The sequence below is a fragment of the Echeneis naucrates genome, chromosome 15 (assembly GCF_900963305.1).
Source record: "Echeneis naucrates chromosome 15, fEcheNa1.1, whole genome shotgun sequence".
Classification (NCBI taxonomy): domain Eukaryota; kingdom Metazoa; phylum Chordata; class Actinopteri; order Carangiformes; family Echeneidae; genus Echeneis; species Echeneis naucrates.
In genome coordinates this window covers 5,356,583-5,378,284 of record NC_042525.1, presented here as the reverse complement: position 1 = coordinate 5,378,284, position 21,702 = coordinate 5,356,583, and the positions used below count along the sequence as shown (strand labels likewise).

Here is a 21,702-nt window from a genome sequence, read left to right as displayed (position 1 = left end):
TGTCGAACCAGATTAGGCCCGACTGCCACATGGGGACAGAGGGACACAGAGTGGAACGAGAGCCATGTAGTGCAACAACAGGGGCAGGTGAAGAGAGCAACAGATGACACAGAGGAGCAGCAGAAATCGCAGGTCTCACTTTCTCGACCTTGAGTTGCGACCTGCACTGTGTTGTCATGCAAATTGGCAGACATGATGATTTCTGAGACAAAGGCATCAACAGTTATTTTATTTTAAATTCAGTTTTCATTTAGAAGAACATTTTAAGTAAGTTTTAAGTAATTGCAACAGTTCATTTAGATTTTACTGGTTAAATTTCAAATTACCGACTGAAGCAGATTGAAGAATATAAGTGAGCAGGAAGCTTCTCATTCCTAAAGAGAAGGGGGAAAAAAAAAAAAACTTAACAAGCTTTTTGATATATTGTTCATTTATTATAATCAACTAACTCTGGTCAATGAGAAGTTCCACTGCAGCACTTAGAAGTGTGGCTGGAGCAGATCTGAGTGATCTGAGTGCTGAATGAAAGCACTGAGTTACTAATCCACTCCTCCACAACAATAACTGTATTTGAATAAACATCTAAGGTGCACTTCTCTGATATATTTATTATGCTTGTCAAGTTGTCTACTTAGACGAAAGCTAGAAACACCTGTAAAGGTACCCCACTGCCTGCAGCGTGACACTGAAGCACAGGCACAGTGAAATGGATAAAAAATGCACAAACTCAAACTGAGAAGGTAAATTAATTAAATATTCTTGCTTTTGCTCGAGTACCTGAATGTGTGTGTGTGTGTGGGGGGGGGGGGGGGGGGGGGGGGGCATGGGTGTTTGCTTTGTCAACTTTGCTTTGATGTCAAGGAGGCACTCAATAGTTGAGCATTGGGAGTGTGTGAGAGACTGTGTGTGTGTGCATGCGTGTGAGGAAATGTGTATGAAATCAGGCTGTGTGGGGAGAGAGTGTGAGATACGCTGTACCCTTTTCTCCCCTAAAGCCTGCTGAAATCTATCTCTCTCTGCACAGAAGCCCGTGTAACAATGACTCATTAACAACGCCTGGTGTCATGTGCCACAAGGTTCGGTAAATAACATCATACGCTCTTATTCCAGTACACAAGCGCACACACAAACACTAGTTTTGATCTCTGAAAATTGACAGTGCCACAAAGTTACAAGCGGTTCAATACACAAAGGGACAAAGCTTGGCTGAGAAGTACAGATGACCAGCTCACGGCTGCATGTTTCGATGGTTAGGAGTCCATAAGAGTGACTGTGTGCAGCTGAAGATCATCTTAGAGCTGCTGTTAGACTGATGACAATCCACCTCATGCATTCTTATCTTCGCATTTTCCTTTTATCCTCCCCAGGATGACTCTGAAGGTCACACTGTCCCGTTTGCATAAATGGGTTTTTAAACTTTCATACAAAGAAAAAAACGATAAAGGAACCCATTTAAACCAGTTGCGTTGGAACATCCGAGTATTACGACAAATTTCTCTGCACTCCAGTAGTCCAACTCTAAACACAACACTACAGCCGCTCAGGCATCGTGGTAGTATCTGCTGCTTGGCCTTCTTTACTTGTGTGGGTCTCGGTGGCGTCACCATCTGGAAATTGATTGGATTCATGCAATGGTAACTATAAGTCAGTGTGGGTCGCCAGGCGCAAAATGCTAGGCAGTGAACCCCGTCTACTTTAATAGCCTATTAGCTTGCCCAATCACTGCTCCATAAATGGGTAATACAATAAACAATGTCCAGTAAAGGCTGATTAACAAGTGGCTGGGTACCACTGAATGCTAGCTGAGAAGCAATGAGTGCGTCACCTTAGCCGTGACTTATATTCCTGCATAAACACCTTAACATTGCTATGGAGCTTTAGAACAAATAGAGTGTTTTCGTTGGGAAAAGGAAGGTTAAGTAACAAGGCAGTTTGAGAGGAATGAAGAGAGTTTCCTGCCGTGTCTTATCTGAAGTGCGCTGTAGGAATCACCATCTTTTTCCTCTGGGAGCGACTGCTTATGGAGCGAGAGGAGAGGAAAAACACTATAGCATGATTGCAGAGAGGCAAAAATGTAAAGGACTACACACACTGTTGTAACTGATTTAAATCGCGAAGACAGGACTCTCCTCATCATGATGCACTGAAAGTTTTCTTAGCCTGGGGCAGATAATATCTTCTCCAATTTGAACTCACTTTGGACATCTCAAATAAATAAAAACTAAATAGAAATCTCATAGAGGCACAAGTACAGTGAAGGTAGAATTAAAGATGCTGTTTTTCATATTCTTCTTAATTATTTCTTAAATAATTCTAAATGCTAAAAATCAATCGGAGTTTGTCTGTTTTACATGGAAAATATTTTCTCAAAGATAAATAAATAGCTATCTGCTTCATGTTCATACTGCAGCATAAACATGATGCAGACAAATTAGGATTTTTGTATTACTACTGCCACTGAATAACCTTTTCCTTGGTCAGTGACAAGCAGTCCTGAAGGATTTATTAGTGAAAGAGAAGATGTAATTGATCTTCCAACAGACAGAATAAACTGTTTACAGTGAGTCAGTATCAGAGTGTGAGGAAACAGTTCAGTACAGGAAATGTCACCCTTTCCTCTGCCTGGCATGTTTCACTGTCTGCAGGATCATTTAGGTGGTTACTGTACAAATTAGAACACAGAAATAAAAAAAAAAAAAAAAACGTACAAAAATGTAACGAGTTGACCTGTTCTGCACAGATGGATGCAAAATTACGCTTTATAGCAGTGCACTCATTCTCTAAGGTCACTGCAGGAAAATGCCGGTCTATTTGAGAAACACCACGTCTGAGGTCTTGGTGTTGGATTCACAGGCACCCAGTTAATAGAAGTTCTTAGGAACACAGCGGGCATCATTGTAGAGAGGAGACCACCATGATTCTTGATTGTTTGGGCAAGCAGCCGACCAAAAACCCAGATGCCAGACACGCCGCTGATATAGCAGAGACCACCAGAGGGACAGACAATGCTGGAGCAAAGTTGAAGACAATTAAAGACTACTTGTGCACTCAGTCCTTTGATAGAGGGACAATGAAGGAATCGCCAGGAACACTGAAGTGCTGAGTTCTGGAAAAAGGGTCTGAACACAGTGTATCTGTAAAAGGTACATTTTTCTTTTGCCTGCCCAATTTAATGTTGGGATAATGTCTGTAGTTGGATTAAGTGTATGTCATACTACCAAAAAAAAGTGTGATGGAGTCAGATTATCTTTCAGACCCTCTATAGCTCGGGGGATAAAAGCGTCAGAAATTTCAGAAAAAATGACAGAATACAAGTTTCAAGTTGACGAAGAAAACAAATTAAAAGAAAGACGACCAGTGAAGGGAGAAGGAAGGCAAAACACAATTATGAGCATATGAACGTGAAAGTCTGCCACTAACAGCCATAAGACATCTCTAATAAAGAGGGGACTCCCTGCTCTCTTTTAACTGGGCCTATGCTGTATAATGAAGTGGGGTTTACACAGCTGTCTTTATTGCTTGGGTTGAAGGCAGCGATGGAGTTCAAGTCTCCTATGGGCCAACTTTCAGGTTCAACATGACAGGGAGACTTCTGTGGCCTTGGAGCCTCAATGCTGACCAGATTTCAAGACTACATGGCCCAGCATCCCTGCGGGACTTTGAGGGATGGCAGGGGCTTGAATCTACTGAGAGCTGCAGCTCTAACCATAATGGATTCCTGCAGTTAAACATCAGCTCTCCCTCTTCAGGGAGTCCTTGAGAGAGAGTATAGTTTCCAGAGTGTGATGATACTCTGTCCAATTGTGACTTAGTTTAATTCGTATGTGTCTCACTTCAGTTATGATAGAACTGCAGCCAAATTCAGCAGTGTATGCAGTGCAAAGGCAAATTATCCTCTTCACGTGCACAAGCTCAAAGCCCAAAATTAATGTATGATTTATTCCAAAAATTATGCAAATCACCCAAACACAACTCTTCAAATGGAGAAATACTGTGCTACTGAAAGCGCAGTGAGAGATGACAGCGAGATATGAAAATAGTCATTCTTTGCATTCTGCATAACAGTTTATTTAAAAAGAATAGTCATTATCAGCCAGAGTGAGAGCGATCAAAGAAGCGCATGACAAACATCTTGCACTAATAGCACGTCTCTGTTTCTCATTTAAAGGCAGACTACAGAAATACTTGTTCTCTGCACTTTCCCTTCTTCTAAGGAAATGTATATTGGTCTCTGTTGCACTTGGTTGGCATTCTTCCATTTATCTGCTCAGTGAATATGACTGACATTTCCATACTTAAGTGCTTCATTTGCTGAGGACTTGCTTATCTATGATATTTCTAACAAGGAGACAGCATTAATTCTGTGCATAAAAAAAATTGTAGCGTATTCATCCAGATATTTTCCAGCCAAATAGTCAACAGCTCAGTGACAAAACAAAAGATGCCTCCCTCCTAAATGTTGCCATATCATAGCGATCGGGCCTGTGAAAGCGTATGCTGAAAATTGCAGATGAAACATGTTAACATGTTTAGGTGGCATAACAGGTAGCAGAGCAGTGTAGGCGGCTTCAAATTCCACCTACAAATACATTTACATACACATTTACTCATTTGGCAGCTTTTAACCAAAATGCGTCACCGATGAGGAGCAGCACTAAAGCTTCATTGCAGCAGGAAAGCTTGACGATCAAGTGAAGAAGTTCACCTGATGTGTATTAGTTAGTGGGACAGCTGGTTGATGAGTTTACTGGCACTAACTGAAGCTCTATCCTTTGGCCCTGTTACCTGCATGGAAAAAGTCTGGAACATTCTGGGCTGTCACCTGCGGATTCATTCAGAAAAGTCATGTCTACCCGGTAAAGACCATGGCAAACTGACTGACTTTTGAGAACAATGCTCTGCTCTTATTTTGTCAGAAATGTTAAAGACATGGTGATTTGCAGGCGCAGTATTGAGGCTTGGGCTTCCTGCTGCTTCCAGCTCCAGAGGCCCAGCTGTCCGACTACAATAGAGCCATGATTACACCTACACCGCTCGCAAAGGTCTCGGTTCCTCCCAGACTTTCTGCTCTGCGCTCCCGACACAGCAGGCGTGTGATTGTAAGAGCTCAGCTCACCCTTTCACGTCCTCTCTCTTAGAGCCCCCATCCCTGCCTCCCACATGTGCCACCTCGTCACTCTGCCACTGACAGATCAAGAGAAAGTTAAGCAAAAATAAATAAGTGGGAGAGGAAGATATTAACCTAAAAAAAAAAAAAACAAACTAAAAACTTTTAGTTGTTTGAAAGTCAAAGTGTTGCGAGTGTTTAATAACCAATCAACAGCAAACTCTGTGCAGTAATCTTAAAGAAACTCGATCATTACCGCTATAAAGTTGTCTGACGAATTTCAACATACTGCAGCAATACAGTAATTTAAATTTAACATGATCTAAACTGAAAATCTACTCCCAAGCATTCCTGACTGAACACAAATGAACCTCACTCCATACTGTATTTTTGAATAACTCTTTACAGGAGATGTTTCAAGTGCTTCACACGTTAATAAAAGGGTGAAACTGACAAATTGGAAATGTTCACTCCACTGACCCAACATCTTCGGGCAGGCTCTTTCAAAGCTTTTGGAGCAGCAAGTGGAACTACAATAGTTGCAGGGGATATAAATTACCTGTCCCTCGGTGAAATTTGAATTACAGCATGCCATGTCTATGGGTATTACCACCATGAGAGAAGACTTCATACAGCTCTGTCTGTCAGGTATAAGTCAACATTGTACACCTACATTCTCAACATACTAAAACAACACACAATCTGCAAGAGGGACTCAATAATACAAGGCTTTTAAATCTTAAATCTCTCAGATTTAAAAAAAAAAAAAAAAAAATTGAAGCCTTCAACAGTTTCCACAGTTTTGTGCCCAAATGCATCACTTAACTGCATTTTTTTTTTTTCAACACAACAGCTTTTCTTAATCTACTCTTAATCTAAATATAAATATCATCCTTTGCACAGAAGATTTAAGGACAAGTTTTCATTGATCCTTTAAAAAGGAAAAAAGTTATACCAAGTTGTACATGATTAGCAATCCAAAGGGCTCGGATCACAAACTTACCCCATGGTCATCTGAATACATCAATATTAAGTGCATGTTCATAAAATATATAAACTGCACAACTACTTGATGGATTTATAACACATAGTCCAACATATAAATAGGTGATGATTTCACAGCATGTAGATTTGGCTGAGATGTTTAAGCGAGTGAATCATGGGAACACTTAAATTAATCATAGAGGTGACACATGCATCCATATTTCACATTTGAAATTAGCTTATCAATAATTCACTGGTATTGAAACAAGACTAAGTGTCCTTCATCTGCAAGGCTTCAACGGTAAATGGGGAAAATTTTACAAAAATGATTTATATTCCACTAAAAAGTCAGAGTATGGTTTAGCTTAGTATGAAGCTGTTTAAATTTTCTGAATAAACATCTATATAATGTGTGTGGAAATAGTAATTCTAATTTGCTGTGTACCCTGTGAATACAACGGCTTTAGGACATGCAATAGTTTGCCAGATTATTCTTTTAAAGCTCTCCAAGAGATTAGAGAGGTGATCTAAAAAAGAGCCCAAAGGAAAGGGATTCATAAAGGCCCTGTTCACACCTGGAATAAGCATCCATCTGACAATGGGTCCATTTTCAGTTTGTTATTTCTGATCTTTCTGTAGCTGTAGCGAATTAGACTGTTTCAGAGGATGCCAACTAAGTGGGCGGACCTTCAGCGTGGACCAGGACATATTTGCATGTTTCACACCGCCTCTGAATGTGGTCTGAAAGTGATCAGGTCTCAAATGGATCCTCAATGCATCTGAGGTGCATGTTCACTTGCGATCGCATTGCACATAGATATTCACACCAGGTCTGAACAAAGACCTGGTCAAAGACCACATCCCCAGAATTGTATGTGCCATCAGAAACATGCACACACCCCAATGTAAGCCCAACTACAACCCTAAAACCAAGTGTTAATCCTGAAATAACCATCAGTACACTGGACTGGACACCATGAACACAGAGAAGAAGAAAAAAAGATCACATATTCTCACAGTTCTTGCAAAGACATTTCATAGAACAGGGTCCCTGACGCCACCATGTCTAACCATAGTAAAAAGATCCCTTATGCTCAGGGGAGGTAATGAAATCTTTAAACATATGTCATGGCAAGAGTGGTCAAATACCAATGTAAAAGTCCAACCCATAAAATCGTCATTACATTTCCACTCATAGTTGTGGTTGGAGCAGGTGTAGCTGTACTGTATGTACCTGCTGTGTCACAGTGGACACTGTGGGGCCGAGGAGCCGTTATAAAAATGCACCTCATAAAGCCCTTCAATCTTCAGAGCCTCAGTGGTAAAGCCTTGATGGCATCACCGCAAACCTGATTGTTGAGTGGTATCTTGAGCTGAGCTTGAGCTAAGAGACAGGCTACCAGAGTGACAACGTGCAATCTGTTTAGAGATACGCGCATCGTACTGATAAGCACAACTCCCACTGCAGAACTCGTGCATCTTTGGAAGAGGGATTCCTGTTAGGGAGTTTTGCTTTGACATGAAGGGGAGGCAGGCATGCTTTGTACAAAAATCTGCATATTTGCAATGATAGGCAGTTCTCAGTGTATGTCTGTGTGCAAGTTACCCTGAAAAGGTAGAAATTAAACTTTGATGTTAATCGGCTGGTAAACATGTAACCTAAATTGAGGTCAATTAATGAAAGTTAAAGCAAGACAGTGAAAAGAAAAAGCCTGAAATCTTCAAATTAGTACATTTTAAGGAACGAGTGAAGTGAAGTGCTAATACCAGCCTCTTCTTTGTCTTTGTCATTGTTTCTGTTGGACAAATATCTGGTCAATACGATATAGCCATGGCCATGAGATTTTTGACTCAGGAAGTTGACAAGCATTCACTGTGAATTTTTCAAAAACCTCTATGCAGTGACTGACTCCTGTATCTCTGTCCCAGACAGCCCGATAAAGTGACCGTCACATAAAGCCAGCCGGTTCTCCAAAAAGCATTTTTTCCATTTATGTTTTCATGGTGAGAAACAGTGTGTGGCGAACTGACTCCAAATGATACGAAAAAGTAACATCCACTCGTTGTAGAGTTTAATAGATGTCTTTACAAACAACACTTAATAAAAGCAGGTCGAAATTTCCTATTTGACACGCATCTGTGTGCTTTAAATTTAGAAGTGTAGCTGCTTTGATGGACTCATTGGTTTGTCAGTTAAATCAACTGCTCTACTGACTGGATTGACAATATTGTTTGAATAGACTGTTATTCACTCCGTCTGCTTTCTAATACTCGTTATATTTCCTGGAAATTCGTCCGACTTGTACCCAATAAATTTAAGTTAGAATGATAACAACAATATAATACAGTAGATAACACAGAGGAGGTCTTTCTGCATCATACAGAAATGGACAGTAAATTGTTTCAAGCTAAAATCTCTTTCTATCTTCCTCTTACACGGCTCCTCTCTGTGTCCACTCTGTGGCCCGTCTGCACAAAGGGCTATTTTCTTGAGAAGCACTCAGCCATACAAAATGATCACACATCAACAGACAGCTAGAGGAGCCACTTTTGAAAGGCAAGGACAGGACTATGAATGTATCCGTTTGTGTGTGTGTGTCTGTGTAAGTGCATGTATTCATTATGTGGTGTGCTCGGTGCCGGACAGCCCGTCATCTCCCAGCGGCCTGGCTTGTTGTCTTGCCATGAACAGTCAAGTTGACCAACGATAATATAACAAGCAGGAATGAGCCGATGTACCTCAGGTCCAACTCCCACAACTGGGCCGTACCACTTACCGCTCCTGTGTGCGCCCTAACTGAACTGTGTCAACACTGATGTGACAGAGCTCCGACCAGAGGCATCTTTGAACAGTGAGTTTGCCTTTGATAAGCGCTCAGCAATGATAGAATATGAAAAGTTCATAAAATAACTGCCTGTCAGTTAATGTCATATTATTTCATTGACGTAACATACATTAGTGATAACTTGTATTAGATTTCTGCTATTAGCGTCTTTGCTTCTATTCTTTTTCCTTCAATGACATGCAATCGTTAAAATGGCTTACAAAAAATATCTATAGCTTGACATGTCCTGTGAAGTTTTGCATGTTGTAATCTAAATAAATTTACTCCTAAATGAACAAAGTGGCTAAATATAACAAGCCTGCTGTTCTGTTCCATCAAAAAACTGTGCCAGCCAAAGTTAGTAGTATTAATCTGTACAAACTGGGCAATCCGGGTCCTGAATTATTGATTCCACTCCGAGATGTTTTCCTGTAATTTCATTTGGTTGAGCGTGACCATTTTGTCTGGCACTCACTTCTTTATTGGCTTGAGGGCTTGGAGTTTGTGTTTCCACTTTTTGAATTACATAGTGACCAGGATTTGAGTCTGGGTAAGATTTGAGGTGGTAATCATGGAAAAGGTGGAAAGAGGAGATAGGAATCATTGTAGCCAGAGAAGAGTCCTCATGAGGACGAGCACCATGATGTGTCTGTGTGATTGTGTCTATAGATGGGACCTTTTATCTTTCAGAGGAGGAGGCAAATGTCTTTCTCTTTTGGCCAGTATACTCCAGCTGCCTAAACCCAGCCTCCCTGTCAGAGCTCATGGCTGACTGCCTCCTAAGAGCTTGTGGCTGTTTGTTTAAATGTAAAGGTAATCAGGCCCAGCGTGCCGCAGGGATCCACAGAGCCGGTGTGAGAGACAGAGAGAGGCATATGGGCTGATCCCAGGGGGAGGGGTACAAGGACGGGCCACACTGGCAAGTCGTGCACCCTCTTTTTACCTGTTAGGGAAAATGATCCCTCTCACAAGTAAAAGTTGAGGTGAAAATTAGTTTTCAGTCTTTTTTTCAAAGCTGCAACCTGTAGCTATGTTTGGACTTGACGTGAAGGAGCTCGACTGTTATGAGGTGACATTAGGCAATGTCTTTCCAGAATAGTTATGACACAGCCTAAAACTATGTGCATTTTTTTTTCAACATATCTTTTCTCTCATATTGAATGTATTCAAGGTGGTGTGGCAAAGAATAAGTTGGGAAATAGGAAATGTAGCAAATTCAGCTGGACAGCAGTACCTTGGGGGATAAGCTGCAGCGACAAGGACATGTTATTCTGTGCATTCACAGCAAGGAGACTGACAACACGCCTCTGCTCTGGTCTTTGTTAACAGCGTAAGAGCAGATGCTATGGGATCTGAGAGCTGCAAACTTGGCCCTTCAAAACATTAAGGTTTGAGACACAGGCAGATAGAAACTGACAGAATGAAGGACCTGATGCCCAAGGACTGACTAAAATCAATCCCATATTGCAGATTTCCTCTTTCCACGATAAAGGAGGCCCTTGTGGTATATTCACAGTGTAAAAATATCAAAACACTCCCTCCTTGGAGAAATATACGCAGCCCTTATTCGGAAAGTGTCCTTAAAAAAAAAAAAAAATAAAAAATCATCAACTTTGTGATCAGCTATACAGTCCCTATACAGTCCCTAGCCCAAATAAGCAGGAAGTGAGCAGAGGTGTGGCTGAAAAGCTGTACAATTGTTGGGTGTGGTAACAATACTGAGACAGGCGGCTTACCAGTTCTTACTGTTTCTACTTCTACTGGAGCATTTTACCCCAAATTTTTATCTACTTAGCAGCAATTGAATACAGTGAAACCACATACTGATACCTGTGGTTCACCTGATGCAAAATGTATTGTGGCGTTTAGACCCACAAATCTATTTTCTTAGACATCATATTGTACAGAAGTATATCTTACAGGACCATAAGAAAGCAGCTTTATGCACATGTAAGTATACATTTGAGCTTCTTGTTAAAATGTAAATGCAGGCACGTTCTTTCTATGAAGATGTGGCATTCAAGGAAAGTCACACATTCAGGTTCTCTTATGTAAAGAAAAGATAAACTAACTGATGAAAGACAGTGAAAGGTAAATGCAACAAAACGTGTTTTTCCAAAAACATTTTCTTGTTTCTCTCCACTTCTCTTTTTGTGGAAGTCATTTTTGAAGTAAAATTAAATGCAAATTGGAGTTGGCTGTTGCCTAGGGGAGAAAGACACTGGCATTATTTATTTATTTTGTTGTATTTTTCACAGTTCCCCATAAAACTGACTTTAATCAGTCCACCCATTTTCCTTTTTTTTTTTTTTTTTTTAACATACTGAGAAATCAGGGACAATTTGAAGAGAAGCAAAATTTTGGGTTTGTGTATGTGGGCAGCTTGCAATTGTGTTTATCGGTGCAAGAGGCAGAGACATTAACCTGCAGCATCCATCGACCTGCACAGCGTCATTAACATCATGTAAACTGCTGCTGTACATTGTTCAATTAGCCCGGCCCTGTTTTTGTCACTTCATATTCATAATGTTTTACTATTCATACTGAGGGAAATCAGCTGTAAAGGTTCACATCTGGAACGACATTACAAAGCCCCATAATCCAATACTGAGCGGTAACTTTACGTAGCCATTGAAAGGCATTTTATAGCAGCTGGATTATGTTTGCAGTCACTCACCAGTACAAGTGGTTTGATTTGAATTCACTGGGTGTGAGGGAAACATTCTTTGAGCAATTGCCCAGAACTAACATGAAGGGGAGAGATGGAGTGAAGAAGCCAGAAGAGATTTAGTCAGAGACCTAGAGTGTCTGAACACCACACAACAAAAACATCACGAGAGCTGAAAGCTGACTTCAGAAAAGATCAGTCTATGTTTGCTGCCTTGTCCTTGAATTTCACCAATGAAAGGCTCCAGTCGCTGGAGCCAAATTACTGTATGTAATCTATGGCAAATCTGTTCAAAGTGATGTTTAACAAAGGTTTCATCAGCTGTATTTTTTTTGTCACTGATGCATTTTAGCGATCATATAGCATGATGTGTCTGCAATAACGTTAAACATAATGAGGCTCTTCTTAATGGATATATAATGTGATCCTCATTTAAAAAGGGAGGAGCAGAATAAATTAATACATCTTCCCCAATCTAACTGTAGTATAGATTCCTGCATGTTATCGTGGGCCTTGCTTTGCCTGCAATAAAGAGTTCCTCTACTAATGTCGGAGGAAATCATACATTTTTAATTAAATCTATTTTCTTTAAGTTCCTGGAAAAACACGTAGAAATGTTTTTATCACAAAGGCCACATACATATTTCATGAGTGAGGTTACTGTTTAAACTGCATTGATAAGGAGATGAGGTTGCACCAGATTCAGCTTAACAGGCGACTGATTGATTAAGCACATCTAATGTCCACAATGAGAAATCAGATTAAAAAGGAGTTTTTATTTTTTATCTACCATCCCTGCAGTGGTGGAGCCAAGTGTCTGAGAAGTATCACATCAAAAGAATCCACCATGATTGTTAAAAGTCAACTTTTATTTTAATTTGTTGGCCTTTCACGGTGTCTGTTTCTTTCTTTTTTTCTACTCTACTGCCCGAGTGTTATTTTCCTTCACATCTCAGTCTGGTTTATTTTGGGGCTCTACAGTCCCTCTCAATTCCTTCCAACGTCTATTAAAGGGGAAACACTTTGGATTTAAAGCAATTGCCAAATATACATGAGTCGGCACCTACTTATGTGAGCGTGCCAAGTGTTTGAGGCCGATGACTGAGGAGCTGCACTTTACTCAGCACAAACAAAGTGTGCAGCCATCTTGAGGCCATCTCATCTCAGCAACATCACATTGGATTTGATGTGCAGTCTGCTGTTTTTTTAAGAGATGCCCTGCTCTCTCCCTACCGCTGCCTCGCTCTCCTATTTCTGTGTGCACTTGTTTTCCAGTCTTTTGTGTGCTTCACTTCATTGTAAACTCTGCATCCCTCAGTCTCTCCATTGTGCAGTTTGGTGTTACAGGTACACTGCATTGTACATCAACAGCTCTTTCTCTCTGCAGCCTCAGACATGGGGTATCACAAGGGCAGATGGGGCTCTACCACTTCCATGAGTCCTAAAGTCTTAGGTGTCACACATACAAGTAGAACTATGCATGTTTATCATCCAATGCATAATTCACAGACTTCAGGCAATCGCAGACATGTCTGACTACACACATCCAGGCTGCCTTTGTCCTGCACTATGACCCTAGAAGCCTTTGAATTCTCATGCATTATTCGAGTTTTTGAGGAATGCCACAGATAATGTGCCAAAGTACATTGTGTGTGCTTTCACTCATCTCTTCTGTGTCTGACTGTAAGCAGAGAACACACAAGTGGGATATTAAAATGATTCCATCTGCTTACCAGCCAAATATTCTAATAGGACTGGGCTGTTAGATGGGCAAAGTATCAAGAAAAACTGAGATTTACATTAGTATGCAGACGTTTTATTTTCAATAACTGAATGAGTGAGAGAAAGAGAGAAAATAAGGAAAAGCTAAGATGATGGCAGACAGATCAGCCTGGTAGAAATTATGAACAATTAGAATAAATATTTCCAATTTACATCTCCACATAATAATCTGCCAAAAACACTTTAATCTACTCTTCAGGAAGTCTATGCTAGCCATCTGTTCCGGTCAGAGTCAATAATATAAGCTTAACTCAACTGCAATGCTTTGAAAACATGTTTGGCTCCTACTACTGGACAAAACCGAGTTGGTTATTTAGAATCAAATCCTTATGTGACAAGACATGCCTGTACATGATGTATAAATTGAAAGATTTCCTTCTGTTGCAGCTACTGAAATGAATTTCTATGGCACCCTTGAATTATATTAATAATATAACTGGAGCCACTGAATGTTTTGTACCTTGTGGCAATGCATTTATTTCCTGTACTGTAGTTCAAATGCTATGAAAAATGAAAAACAAAGTACACTGTACGCTCATACAGCTGTAGTCCACTACAAATTCAACACAACATAGTCACACACCCCAATTTTGTTGATATCAACAAGGCTGATTATAATTTGAGCTCTAAACTGGAACAGAACTGAATGAATCTGAAATGAACTGAACTAAATGTGAAAGCCACATACAGAAATACAAACGGGATCCGAGCAGACGGGGTCTGTGCACAGTAACTGTGGCGCTACTGGGGCCCGTTTGCAATCACTTCATGTAGCTCTGCAGCAGAGAGGAGTGGGGACAGAGAGATAAGCAAGCAAAGGAAAGTAGAGCATGTAGGAAGAAGTCTGACAAGAAGACGACAAAAACACTCACACTTTCAGACTAATACAGAGCCAAATACTCAAGCTTCACAAGGTTTACACTGAGCATATTGGAGATAGATCAGCAGCACTTATGACACTCGTGTAGAATAGAGATGTATATAATTATCTCTTCCATAAAGTGATCATTGCATGACATTTGGTATTTTCTACAACACAGCAAATATTCCGCCATTTAATTCCCCTCTCATCTTGCTCTCCATCGCAATTAGTAGAATCTGACATTGTCAAATTAAATTACATCCCGTTGATGAGACACGACACAGGCTAGACTGTTGGGGTGTGTCTGTTTTCAACAATCTTCATCCCATTTGCTCAAACAATATTTTGTAAGCGATTCATTTATTGATTCATTTAGAGCAACTCCTGAATTTTCACCTCAGAGTTTTATTGGTAGCAGGTCTCAGTAGTATGCATTTTTATTATCTGTATCGCAATCTAGTCGCCTCTCTGCTGCCAAAAGTGTCTTAATTTCTCTCTTCAGTCTTTTTCATCTCTCCCCTTTTAACCTATCTCTTCTATAAGATGGGTCCTGGGGGGGGCAAGAGTGGAAGAAAGAGGGAGAGGAATGGTCAAGGTCTCAAGTCAATTATACATCAAAGCACTTATGTTGGGGACACCACAGAGGTGGTGGTGGTGGGGGGGGGTTCACTTGAATGAGGTGGCACCTTGGGTTCAAGTGCTGTAAGGTGTAAACTAGTGAAAACGCTTTACTTACTTCTGGGAAGTACCAGGGAAAAATATTGACTTGTGTGTAAAGTGGAAGAAAACAACACACCAAACAGTCATCTCAGTGATCTTTCTGTCCTTAGGTCTATTAATTGAACACATTTAAAACCTTTCTGATGTAGTCCACTACAAAGCCAACACAACATAGTCACACACCCCAATTTTGTTGATCTCAACAAGGTTGATTGTAACTTTCTGATGTACCTGCAGAAGAACATGAAATTACAAACTGTAGAGCTCAGAAAGGCGACCACACATACTGTAACTCTATAAGTTATTTTCACCTCATTAAATCCAAGGTAATGGATTAGGTAATGCTTTCATATATTCTGTTCATAAAGAACAGAGATTTACCTTAAACACTTCTACTTGACTTCCGTGAATAGCAAAGTGGTTCGTAAACAAAAGGACTTCAATAAATTCAATAAATAAAAATAAATTCAAAAATTCAATAAAAACTGAAACACATCACACTAATGTCACTATAGTCATTATGTTGTCAAAAATGAAACAGTGCGCTGAACACTGTTTCTTCTTCTAGAAAAGCATTGAATTAAACCATAAAGTCCGTGAGCTTTGTGTATACATCTCTGTGCATTGCATTGTTTATTCAGAAATTCTGAAAATCATGACGGGAAAACTAAACTCATAGTTGAAAGCACAGGGAATCTCTTTGCAGCATGTTTACCCATCAGTATTGCCTTCTGTAAATCTTACAAGGACAAGGAGGAAAGTCCATAAAGTGTCGCAAAACGTTAAACTTGTGTGCCTGTCCAATTCTGATACGTGTGTGTATGTGTGGTAATGAAAAGTCTTTTGTAGGCCATGTTGTAAAGTATCTTACAGACATCACACCAACATCATAATCCACAATGCCTGATATGAGAAAACGCCAAACAAGACATTAGAAGACAGATTGATTCTAGTGACAACCTGAAAACGAGAGATTTGGTGAACATGGGCTGCACGTTGGAGCTTAGACATCTGTTTGTCACCTTAATTAGTTTGAAAGTTGTTGTGGTTGTCACATATGCCTGCTGTAACATATCTCTGTAAAATCTGGGATCCGAGGTGTAAATTGAACGATAAATATAGTCCAAAAATCATCACATTTGAACAAAAAGCTCTAATTTTAATAATCAGATGAATCCAAGTCAGTTGCAGAGTAAAAAGTAATGATTCAAGTTAATGCTTTTGTATATGTATCGCTCATTATACAGTATGTGGTTAAAAAAATAAAATAAAAAAAAAATCAATGAGCCTCAATATGTTATCATACTAGACATCACATAGAATTACAAGCTGTTCAGCTTCCTTTGCAATATGTATTTTTTGTGGATGCCTGTCTCCTTTTCATCAAAATGGTGTAAATGATGGTCAGAGATTAAAACAAATTGGAATGCTGATCTATGAAGGAACGTTGAGGAGATAAAACAGAAATGGTGAAGAAGGTACACACTGAGGCAGGAGAAGACCAGGAAAAAGACTGTTAAGGAATTAGCATAATGTCACAGAGACCTGCTGAGGTTGAAGGCATGACTTGTAGCTGCACAAATTTTCTCCACTGATTAATTTATTCCCTCTTTCCATAGAAAATTGGTCCCTAACCCTGGATATCATATGAGCTACAAAGAGACTGGAGAATTAGTGGTGTTCCTTTCCCTCCCTCTCCCACAGACACGTAAACATAAACCCAAACAAAAGCAGCTGCAGTACACGGAAGGTTTTGTGAGCAAAACCTTGTCAGAATACACAATTCTGCCAGGCAAGGGTTAGAGGGAAGGAGAGCGCCAGAGGAAGGATGGAGTAGGGATGGGATGGAGGGGTGGGACCCGCACACTTGAAAGAAAGGGAGAGAGGGAACGACAGGTTGATTTATTCAAAGAGTGAGGAGTGGGTGAATCAAACTTTAATGGCTTTGGGGAGCGCAAGTCGAGCTCTCCAAGTCTTTCCTTGTGCCCCAACTTCACTTCCCTTCCATCCCTCTCTCGCTCTCCGTTTTCAGAAATGCACTTGATGGTCACTCACAAAACATGAGGCATCCGTTTTTTGTTTTTTTTTTGTTGTTGTTTTTTTTTTTTGACAGACAAATCTGCACCCATCCCTGCATAGCACGCAAAATCAAGGTGCTCTTCATGCTCAGCGGGATAAAGTAAATGACAGAAACATAAAGAGAGGAAGAGGATGCGATTTACCTTCATGAATGGCAGCGTACGTGATGCTTGGGTTGTATTTGTTGCGTTAACCTCTGGACTGGAAATGATGTGTGAAAAATTGTTCTACAGGCTTGACATCCTCTCTAACAACTATCTTAAGCGGCCGATTGCCCTGAAAAGACTCCTGAAGTCTACAAATGAATCGTTGCTCACAAAGGTGGAAGACACTTTTATGCTATTAACACACGTGAAAACAGGCGAGCGTACGATTAATATCAGAAAATTCACCCCTCAACCTGCTCCACATACACAAACACAGAGCCATCAGTGAAATGCAGAAAGGAAAATTAGGGGACGGTTTCTGCTTGAAATATGTGAACAAACAGCTGGTAAAACATCCTGGGCTTTTATAAACCTGGCCATATGTACTCTATTTGCACTGTGTAAAATGGAAGTGCTCATGTTGGAGTTAGATTAGTTTGTAGAGGATGATCATGTGATATGTTTATATCAGTACTGTCAGACATAATCAGGGACACAGATGGGATAGAAAAAAAAGAAAAGTAACAAAAACTACAAAAACTGTTGCAGTGCTCTTAACAGCTACTTAACGATATTGATGGCTTCATTTTTTTGTCAAAAGAATATGATGTAAAGGAACGGCTTTTCTTATTCCATCAAAAAATAGAGGAAAGTCTCCTGTGAAAAGGACTTTTTAAGAAACCCCAACTTCGAATTGGGCCCCCAGCAAAAAAAATCTATGCCAGAGAAAGAAATAAATGGAGGCTGAGGTGAGTGAAATATTGACTGCTTCCCATTTAACCTTCTCACTTTATCCATCTCTTCTCTCTTTCTCCCTAAATCCCTCCATCCCTCCCTATGGGCTCAGGGTCTTAGCGTCAGGCAGAATTCTCTTTGAGGCCTGCGCCTGTCAACCAGCAACCACTCAGTTTGGTAACAACCAGATTCAATTCCACTACAGGAAAGACCAGGAGAGTTGATATGAAATCATTACGGGATAAATCCTACTTCTTGGATGTGCACATGCATTTCAGTGTTCTGCGTTTCATAAAGGAGGAGGGTGAATCTAATTCTGAAGAAAGTCAGAATATTTTATGACTGTAATTTGTGACATGAATGTATTTCACTATAAACAAGACTTGTTTATTTTAGGTTCCCTTACAACACCAGAGATAAGTCATCAGTATACTGTGCATGCTGCTTTAGACCTGAGATGTGTGTTTGTTACCTTGTAAATAAATTATGTAGGGATGCTCTAACCTGTTAAAATACAAGTCAGAAGGTGATAAAAGATTCCGGCTTTCAGAAGTGAACAAAGCCAAAGAAGAAAGGAACATAACAGATTCAACTCTGTTCCACCTGACAATGACAAAGGGCACATCAAATAGCAGGTGCCTCTGTTTGGTTGCCAGCGGCTGCATAAAACACTAAACAGCTCAGCTTCACAGGCGTAATCGGTGCTCTCACACACCCTTCGCCAATATTACCCACGAGTGTAAAATTGTTTGGATGAAGTAGTAGCCAAAAGTTAGAGAACAACATGATGTTGGTTTGAATATCTCTCCACTATAGATAGAATTATGATAGTGACTATGAGTAGTAGTGGTGTTATCCAAACAGACAATTATCCAACTGACAATAGATAGTGAAAAATATAAATCTTGTGTAAGCACTGGGCGAAAAGAACATGCAAAAATAACTTCTTTTCGATTGGTGTTACATAATTCTAAAAATTAGATGAAATTAAAGAAATCTATTATTTTACCTGTTTGACTTTCAAAAAGGTTTCCATTATGGACAATCCTATTCTATAACAGCAGCCACAGTTCAGAGCTTACTGTAGGTTAGAGGAGGACACTGAGATGGAGATGATAGAAAATAGAGGCTGAGAAAGGATTTGCTAACCTGCCTGACACACCTGAGAGGCAGTCAACAGATAAAGTTTGGATGTCTATCAGATGGAGCCTCTTACCTGTCAGCCTATCTACCAATAAATTTAATCCATTGTTATGGTGCATTACAACGCCTGTCTAAGGTCTGCTATACAATGTTGTGTGCATTATTATTATTATTTTGTTATTGAAGGCAGGATTGCCCTGCACTGCCCATCTATTGGAGGTAGGGCTGAATGTGAGTGGTCGCGAAAGATGGCATTCAAATTCTGAGTGGCAATATGAGAAGGGACCTGACTGCAAACTCCAGGACTTTCTCTCACTTCAACGGGGAACTATGTCCATAATATTGACAACTATGATAAGATATGTAAGAGTGCAATAGTAGCTAAATATCAATATCATGTGCAGGACGAAAAGCGAGTTGCAGAAATAGAACAAGAGAAAATTGTTAGTGTTCAGGGGCAGCTCATGAAACCACAGGACACGGCACACACTGCGCGCAGTTAGAGAAGTTGTTAGTGTCGGGTTGTGATGTTATCACAGTGTCGCTGACGGAGAGCCTGACTCCCCAGCGGGGAAGTATGAGGGCCAGGCAGCTGGGGGAGGTGTGTGAGAGTGTTTTTGGGAAGGCCTGCCTTTAACTGTCGATAGCTCCACAGTGGCACAGGCAGCAGCTCCATATTCCACAGATGCACACTTGGCAGAAGATGTTTGAGTTTGTCAATAGACGGCTTGCTGTATAGGACTCCTAGTTGTGCTTGGGGATTGTAAAGAGCACTTCTCACTATCCAAATAATGGATTTGGGTTGTGGCCCATCTGCTGTTCTATCAAAACATTATTTCTTGTGATCATCGTCACTCTTTGTATCCAGTCTCTGCTGCTGGCTGCTTCAGTGTGGATGCTGTAAATCTGGCCAGCTCATTAGCACTGACAGAGGGAATGCTAGCAGCCCACCTGCTCCACTTCACCCTCTTTATGGCTCAACAAATTAAAACGACATTTATACACACACTCCCCCTGCTCTCCCTACTGCACTGCTCACCTTGCCACTCACATTGCTTCATCAGCTCACTGCTGAGCTGCAGCAGGACCAACTCAATATGGCTCCTCCCCTAACTATTCTTTTTCAACAACCCTCAAGCTCTTTGTGTTGTTTTCCTTTGGGCTCTGTTGGCCTGTTTTGTGCTCTGACACTGATTGTGTTACAGCTCATAATTTCAGTCCTTTGTTTTTCTTTTCTCATTTCTCATTCTTTTACTTTCACTTCTCTGTCATCCTTCACATCCATCACCCTCATCATTTTGTCTGCGCCCTGAAATTCGGCAGCACTATCTGGTAGTGCTGATGGTCCTCTAACCGCCAGTTACGGTGGTATGTCCAGAGAGTGACAGTATGATGGAGCGATGTCGCAGTATGTTTGCTTTGCCAGCCAGAGGTCAGTTAGTGTCACGAAGGTAATGAGGCCATAAAAATGCAGGTATCGAAAGTTGTTTTCAAACAAGATAACGGGGTAGAAAAGGGCACAGAAAAGGGAACCGGAGCACAGGAAGAAAGCCCCCCCTGCATGAGTGGGAGCAGTTCCCAAATGTCCCAGAAGAAGACAGTGTTAATGAAAATGGCTTTGATAAAGAACTATTTCATACAGATTGAACTGTGTGCTGCATTGGTACCACAACACAAATGTAAGATTGTAAATGAATTTGCAGCATCTCATTTATCAAGTAAAGAACACAAACATATAAATTCACAGAGCTTTGTGATAAAACACATCTCACTTGAATTAGTCTCACATACAGACGGACTGCATACTTTATTTTAACCTTGTTATGTCTCATTGTTACAGACTTCAGCTGTTTTCAATATGATGTAAGGAAATGCTGAATGTGAATTAGACTCACTGCTGTGTCTACTGTTTCAAAGAATAAGATCTATTAATACATCCCATTGCCTCAAATTTAAAAAAAAAAAAAAACTTAAATTTTCTAAGCACTAGGAGGGAAGGACTGACATAAGCATAAATTCACAGACTGATGTAAGGGAACCAACAATGTGTGAGCTACTGAGGGTCACAAACAGCTCTCTTTAATGGCTTTCCGGAGGCTAAACTGAAGCCTATTGTTTGCAGAGCTTGGGAAGTCTGTATGTCGACTATAAGTGAGTCCCACACAACTGAACGGTGTTTGCTCTGGCCTGAGAGAACCTTCCCTGGTGGGTGGTCTAAACAGCCTTGTCCCAACAGTCCTCCTTTCTCCCATTTATGTGCCTGACTTTATGGATTGGGGAGAGAAAAAGCGAGTGGCTTTGAAGATTTGGTGAAGACTCAGAAAGGGGTATGTGCTCAATATAAACAACAAAAATATGTGGATGTGTGCGTGTGCTCGCGTGTGTGGATTTCAGCCCCTGTTTGAAGTCCTCCACTCCACTCTGGCAATTACTTCATATCAAGGATTAGATGAGGGAGAGGGCAAAGACGAGAAAGAACGATGGAAAGAAGTGAGAACTGAGGAGCGAGGTAGCGGATTCAGAGAGAGGACAGAGAAGCAAGTGATACTGAGAAGAGAAAAGAGATTGATGCCTTCGTTGAAGTGCATATAGAATGAGGCTGTGCATGCTCAATCCACGAGCCAGAACACAGCGCCTCACATCGTGGGACG

The 21,702-nt window shown here is 40.6% G+C and overlaps 1 protein-coding gene across 1 annotated transcript in view; it reads right to left on the bottom strand.

Moving 5' to 3' along the window:
• The window catches only part of cdh23 (cadherin-related 23), a 129,906-nt gene that overhangs the window by 82,900 nt on the left and 25,304 nt on the right, over positions 1-21,702 (bottom strand). The gene's annotated exons all lie outside the window — the stretch shown is intronic.